A 7,555-nucleotide genomic window follows, 5' to 3' on the forward strand; every position below is an offset into this window, starting at 1 on the left:
AGGGAGGCTGGAACTGCCCACAGAAGACAGGGAGGTCAGGGAGGACAGGGCAGAGCCTCAGCCAGGGACCAGCCACCCAAGAGGTGGATGGACCCAGAGAAAAACAGAGAGAATAGTAAATGCAGAATTCAAGTGTGCCTGGCCCCCTGCTCCTCCCGGGGGGGCTCCCAGGGGGCTGGCAGTTGGGCTGAGGCTGCCCCAGTTCTCCTTCCCCTTCTAGGTCAGGAGTTGGAGAATGGCTGCCTGTCCTAAGAGAACAGAGGCCATCACCGGGTCCCTTCCAGGACACAGCCAGTCTCAGCCAGATGCCCGGGGGTGAGAATCTAGCTTCTAGTCATTGACCCACACCACACAGCTAACTATGAACAATTGCCAAGTACCAATGAATATTTGTGGAAAACCCTAGGGTAAAAGACAGAGGCCAGAGATTTAAGAAAATAGAGGCAACCAGGAGAAAATAAAGATACACATTTAAATAAACACCTGTAAATAATATCCTCTGAAAGATGAGAGAAGGCATTGTAGTCCTGAGGAAGATAAAATGATAGAGTCAGAAGGGAAAATTGAGGGAACACAGAAGGTCAGAAGGTCAAGTCAAGAGAAACCCAAAGTTAGAAGAAAAAGAGATGATTTTTTAAAAATTGTAAATCAAATAGGAGAAAATTAGAAGAGCAATCTAGGAGGTCCAATATCTAACTAATTGAAGATTAAGAGAAAAGAAATAATCAATAGGTGTTCCAGGGAAAAAAGAAAACAGAAAGGAGGATGTTCTTTTAGAAGTAAAAACAAGAAAATTCCCCCAAATTAAAGGACACAAATTTCCAATTGAAATGGAACACTCCAGCCCAATGGAAAAATAGACCCTCCCTTAGGCATATCATTATGAAATTTCAGAGTTGCAACAATTTCAGGAAAATTAAAAAGTTATACACAAAGAACTGGGAACCAGAAAAGTATCCAAATGACCCCTACCCAGCCTGAACGCTAGAAGATGGGAAGAAAAGACTTGAAAAATCTGAGGGAAAATTACTTCTAACTAAGAATTCCAAATCTCTCCCAGCTATCAGTGAAGGAGAAGAGGAGCATTAACATGTTTTCGGATGTGCAAAATAAAAAGAAAGTTGAATTCTATGCATTCCTTCTTAGAATGCTACTAAAAGACATGCTATAGGTAAACGAGAGAGAAAAGCCTGGAATCCAGAAAAAAAGAACTAACAGAAAAGGAAAACCTGGAATGAGAAGTAGGCAAATGAGAAAAGCAAAGCAATTATGAACTCTGGGAAAAAGAAAAGTTGCACAAGAGAAGAATGAATTGATAGAACTCTGCGTGGCTCATCTATGATCCATGTCTGCATAGTCCTAATTGCACAAATATTGAATGCTCAATTAACAAAAATTATGATATGACTATTAGATGGAAAAATTGGAAAGGAGTAGTGTGGCATAAAGAGAACTGAATGCCCACCTTTCTTAGTAAAAGGTCGATAGAGTTTTCTTCAAAATGTGAAACTAGCTGTGTAATGTATTTTGAAATATGAAGGTAAATAGCAGAAGAGACCACTAACAGAATTGAAAGTGGTTGTATAATCAGCTTCCCCTCACTATATTAAAAAAACTGGAGGCAATTAATTTATAGAGAAAAGGTTGATTTAGCTCACTGTTCTGGAGTTTCACGTCCAAGACCAGACAGCCCTTTTGCTCTCTGGGACTCTGAAAAGGGCAACGTACCCTGAGGGAAGAATGTTAAGAAGTAAACCACTCCCATGATGAGTCAGGGAGGAGAGAGAGAGGGGACTGGTCCTTCAAGTGCAGGACCCCAGTGACCTAGCAGCTTCCCACCAGGTTCTAAGACTTAAAGGTTGGAGCCTCCCAATACCACCACCCTGGGAACCAAGCCTTCACATGCGGACCTTGTGTGGGGCGGAGCGGGGATACGGGTCCAAACCCAAGTTGGTTGTCTCATGACAGGGAAAACTGAGGCTGTAGCAGGGACCGTTTGTTGTTGTTGTTTTGTTATAAACTTTATGCTTTATGCATGTGTCCTACAGTTGGCTCTGGAGTAATCTTGGCCTTGGACTTCAGAGATCCAACCCAGAGCTTCACTCTCAGAAGAACAAGATGTTTCATTGACATACAAGTAAAAAGGAAGACGGAATCTGTTAGGAAGAGATGAGCTCTCTTGTTAGGTTCACAGAGGGAAACTCAATAGCATTATTGAAAACCTAAAATTACAGGAGGAGATAAGGAACAGGTCCGTGGAGGATCCTGTGTCTGAGAATGAAAGAGAATCAGCGTATGCACAGAAGACTTGCTCTCAGAGCAGGAGCAGAGAAGAAAGGAAACAATTAAAACCCGGTACAGGGGCGGGAAGGTGCCTCAGTGGCAGAGGGCTTGCATGAGGCGTGGGGTCAGTCCCCAGTACTTAAAAAATTAGCTCCAGTAAGCTGGAGGAAGAGATTGATTATCGTAAGAGAAAGATTGGGATCTTGGGAACAGACCAGACAGATATGAAATGGCAGATGTGATCCAGAAGGCTGGTGCAGCGTTCTCAGACTTGGGCAGGCCTCAGAGTCACCTGGAAGACTTGATAACCATGAATTCCTGCCCCCCTCCTGAGAGTTTCTGATTCAGTAGAATCAGAAGCTGGTGCTTGAAAGTTTTGAATTTCTAACCAATTCCCAGGTGAAGCTGAGAGTGCTACCCAGGACCCCACTTTGAGAACCACTTTTAAAAAGAGAATGCACGGCAAAATAAGGTAGATTGAGGGGGAGGGGGAGGGGGAGGGTCAGGTAGGACCAGGGCAGGTAGAGGCAGGGGGCTTGGGTTCGCTGATGGAGAACCTCTCCTGGGAGGGGCTGATGCACGCAGGCAGGGAGTCGGGCAGGGTTTCTTTGCCAGATGGGCGCTCTCTGCAGAGCCAGAGCTGCCCAGTTTCATCATGGCTCGCTCTGGAAGATGCCACAGGACAAAAACCAGGCCTTTCTGAAAGAAAAAGGGACCCCCAGAGGGGCATGAAACTATAAGGACATACTCTACAGTGGCAGAAAAGTGTCCTCGACACCCAAAACATTCCAAAGCCAAGGGAAGTCTGCTCTGGGAAGCCCACAATAGAGACCATGGTCCTCAGAGGGCCCCAGATGAGTGGCAGAAGCCTGGATCACGGCCTTGGCTCAGGTGCCTGTTGGGAGCACAGGCTGGAGGGCAGAGTCGGGAGGCTTCTCCTGGACGGTGGCCCTCAAATTCTGCTGTGAATCTGAATCACCGAGAGAATGGTAAATAGCTCCCTGTGTGGGTCACAACCCATACCAGTTAAATCAGAATTTCTAGAGTGGTATCCAGGTATCCATATTCTATAAAATTCCCCAGGAGATTCCAAAGTGCAGACAAGTTCAAAGACAGGAACTTGCTACTCAGAATGCAGCTCATGAACCAGCAGCTAGTTGGCCTGTCAGAAATGCTGGCTCTCAGCTCGTACCCCAGGCTGACTCAGAATCTGCCTTTTATCCACATCCTTCGCAATGTGTGTGCATATAAATGCTGAGAAGCATTGTTCTAGAAAGCAGGTGTCTTAGGCCTAGCACTCCCTTCAAAGCAAGAGGTATGACAACAGGAGCGGGTGTACAGCTTTGAAAACCCCACCCAAGACACCTTGGAGGTTGTGTCATTGGATGGAGCCCATATTCAACTCATCACTGACCTTCCAGAAACAGGAGGCCCATGGGATGATGTTAGAGGAAAAAAAAGCTTACCATGGAGGAAACTTGCCAAACTGTTAATGGTGGCTTCATTTGAGAAGAAGATAGTGTGTTAGTTTTCTGTCATTATACCAAAATTCCTGAGATTATCAACTTATAAAGAGAAAAGGTTCATTTTGGAGGTTCCAGTCCATGACTGGTTGGCCCCACTGCTTTGGGCCTGTGGTGAGGCATAACATCATGGCAGGAGCACAGGGTGGAACAAAACCACTCGCCTCATGGTCAGGAAGCAAGAAAGAGAAAGAGGAAGGGGATGGGGGCTCCACAATCTCCTTTGAGGGCACACCCCCAATGACCTAAAGATCTCCCACTAGGCCCCACCTCTTAATAGTTCCATCACCATCCAATAGCCGTAGCCCAAGGACCAAAGGTTTAAGACGTGGGCTTTTAGGGAACACTCAAGATCCAAACTATAGCAGATAGCAGAGCAGGAAACTTGAGTTTTTAATTTTTTATGTACAATTTGAATGTCCTAACCATGTATGTTTGGGAGGTTGTTAAGGGATTATGTTGATGGTTAGATTATGGGATACTCTTTAACATTTTCTATATTAAAAATCTAATAAATGGTAGTTTTAAAAAGCAATATACAAGCAAAAGCTATTAGAAATACCAAGATGAATTTGGCATAATCACGATGTTAATGGGATACCTTCAAATTATTGCATTGCTTAGTCTTTGTCAAATTGAGTAGGCGAAAAGAAAAACAATATATGGAAAATATGAATAATTTCATTAATAAGCTTATTTACTAGATATATTTCCAAATCTGTAATCTACAAACATAGAATACATAATCTTCACGTGTTCCACTTAGCATTTTAAAATTTAATCATTTTTCCAACCCACGAAGGAAATGTTAATAACTTTAAAGAGACAAGTATAAGCCACAAGAGGGAGGAGAATATTTTTGTCTCGTCACCACCATGAAGACTCAGTGCCTAGCACAGTGCCTGCATAAAGTACAACAAATATTTGTTGTTGGTTCAAGTCTATGTTTTCTTACTTGGAATGCAAGAAAATTAAAAATTCATTTAAAAAGTCTAAGCAAACAAAGAGTGTAAAAAAAAATCTCAATAAATAAAATAAATTCTCCTCAAATGATATTTCAAATCAATGCATTATCATTTACAATTCAATAGGATTTTTCATGGAATTTTCTAGGTTTATTCTGAAATTAACATGAAAGAGCAAATATGTATAAATTGGCAAGATGAATATTTAAAATCATCTTTATTTGTTCTATCAGATTCACAACTTTTTTTTGTGGCACTGGAATTGAACCCAGGGCTCATAAATGCTAGGCAGATACTCTATCCCTGAGCCACGTCCCTAGTCCACGACTCATAATTGTATAAAGTTAGAGAAATATTTTTAAGTGGTGTAATATTGGTGCCAGAGAAGACATATATATATCCTGTCTAGAGATTTTTTTTAATCTAAATGAGATACAATGTCCAATGCTTAAGGAAACCAGGCAGTATTTAATAAGTGAAACTGAGACAGCAGCTTCCCATTTGGAAAAAAAAAAATAGAATGAGATCCTGACCTCACACGACCTACAAGCCGAATGTTCCTTGTTGAGTAAGGTCCTAAAAGCAAAAAGTAAAACAACTGTATTAAAAGAAATATAGGGGCCTGTATTAGCCATTTAGGGAAGGGAGAGAGATTTTCAGACAAAGCACAGAAACTGAGAGCACAAAGGCAAAGCCTGACAAATTTGGCTGCACTGTAAGCCATGATTCTGGGCAGCAAAGGATACTACAGAAGTTTCTGGAAATGACAAATGTGCTAAAGATATTGACAACCCAATAGGAAAAATGAAAATCAAACCCTCTAATAGGAAATGTTAGTGGGCACGGAATGTAGCTCAGTGGTAGAGCTCTTGACTACGTGTGCCAGAGGTTTGAGCCTCAACACCGCAGAAAAGGGAGGGAGGGAGGGAGGGAGGGAGGCAGGGAGACGAACAGGCAGTCAGGAAAGGAAATGCAAATGGTCGGTTAGCATATAAAAATAATGCTTCCTTTCACTAGTAACCAGGGAACCAATGGCAAAGTAAAACAGAGATGCTATTTTTCACTAATTAGTAATATTTTTTCCAAGTTCCAATACAAGTGCTGGTGGGGTAGGGTTAGTAGATTCATACATTAAGAGAAGAATATAAAACGTTCCTAAAAGTGTACCTAAAATAGCCCTCCCCTTTGAAAGGACATTTAGGACCAAAATTAAAAAAAAAAAAAAAAAGGTCTACTCTGCAACATGACAATTCCACATCTTTGCTTCTACTTAAAGAAAGAAACATCAGCAGGCAGCATTCCTAAGGTGGCCTCTATGGGGTGGATATTGTAGCATTTTCTATAACATGGTTCAATAAACTATATTAAATTCTACTATGCAATGTACTGAAATAGTTAAAATAAATCAGTTTGATGTATAGCTATTAACAGGAAAAGAAGCTTATTACTGATGGAAAAAGAAAGATGCAGGATAATATATACAATATGAAACTCTATATGGTTAAAAAACTAACAAAGCAAACTATATACTTTTTTAAGTTCATATGTATATAAAGAACTAGAAAAGTCTGGATTGAAGCTGGGCACGGTGGCACATGCCTGTAATCTCAGTAACTCGGGAGGCTGAGGCAGGAGGGTCACAAGTTCAAAGCCAGCCTTGAAAACTTAGTGAGATCCTAAATAACTCAGTGACACCTTTTCTCAAAATTTAAAAATAGAATTTAAAAAGGCTGGGGATGTGGCTCAGTGGTAAACTCTCCCTGGGTTCAATCACTAGTTCAAGAGAGAGAGGAGAAAAAAATCTGGATGAAGATAATTCAATACAGCAAACTGACTTGTTGTTGTACCCTTTTCTTCTCTCACCTAGAGTCCTCTGAGATGTGCTGCATAAAATATTCTACAAGGCTTTCAAAATGCAGACCTATTCATTCTCTCTCTCTCTCTCTCTCTCTCTCTCTCTCTCTCTCTCTCTCACACACACACACACACATACACACACATAAAAATACCCAGAAATAGGGCTGGGGATGTGGCTCAAGCGGTAGCGCGCTCGCCTGGCATGCGTGCGGCCCAGGTTCGATCCTCAGCACCACATACCAACAAAGATGTTGTGTCCGCTGAGAACTAAAAAATAAATATTAAGAAATTCTCTCTCTCTCTCTCTCTCTCCTCTCTCACTCTCTCTAAAAAAAAATACCCAGAAATGAGAAACAGAGGCATTTTTTCAAAAGCCAGAGCTTCAGGAATACAGCCTGAAGTTCACTGGGCATGGGGTGAGAAGAAGAGATATTAAATAGAGAATTAATTTGGAGAAGCTTTAAAACAACATTATATTAAATTTCTACATAATAATGACATGGACAAAATGGGAGGGAGTATATATCAGATCAACATTTGGGGACAAGCTCATGGATATAGATAAACTTCAGACTTTGATAACTCAAACATGCATCACAAAAATTTAAGCATTACCCTTGAAAGAAGAAAATAGATGTTGAATCTTGCAGACCACTGGAAAGGAGGGAATAAAGAAATCTAACCAATCAAATAGGAGACAGAAAATGTGATGGGGAAAAGAAGTAAAGAAAAATCATAGTGAACAAAAATCCCAGAGTAAGATGGTAAGAATATATGTTAGTCCTCAAAATAATTATAAGTGAACTAGCCCTCCCCATTAAAAGGCTAAGGGGAGCAGCAAATAGCTCTACAGTAAAGGACTAGGTCTCAGAAAGACTGAAAAAAAAATCAGATCAGAAAGTGTATTGTTATAGAAATTTAATCCAA

The sequence above is a fragment of the Spermophilus citellus genome (assembly GCF_964194105.1).
Source record: "Spermophilus citellus genome assembly, chromosome: 2".
Classification (NCBI taxonomy): Eukaryota; Metazoa; Chordata; class Mammalia; order Rodentia; family Sciuridae; genus Spermophilus; species Spermophilus citellus.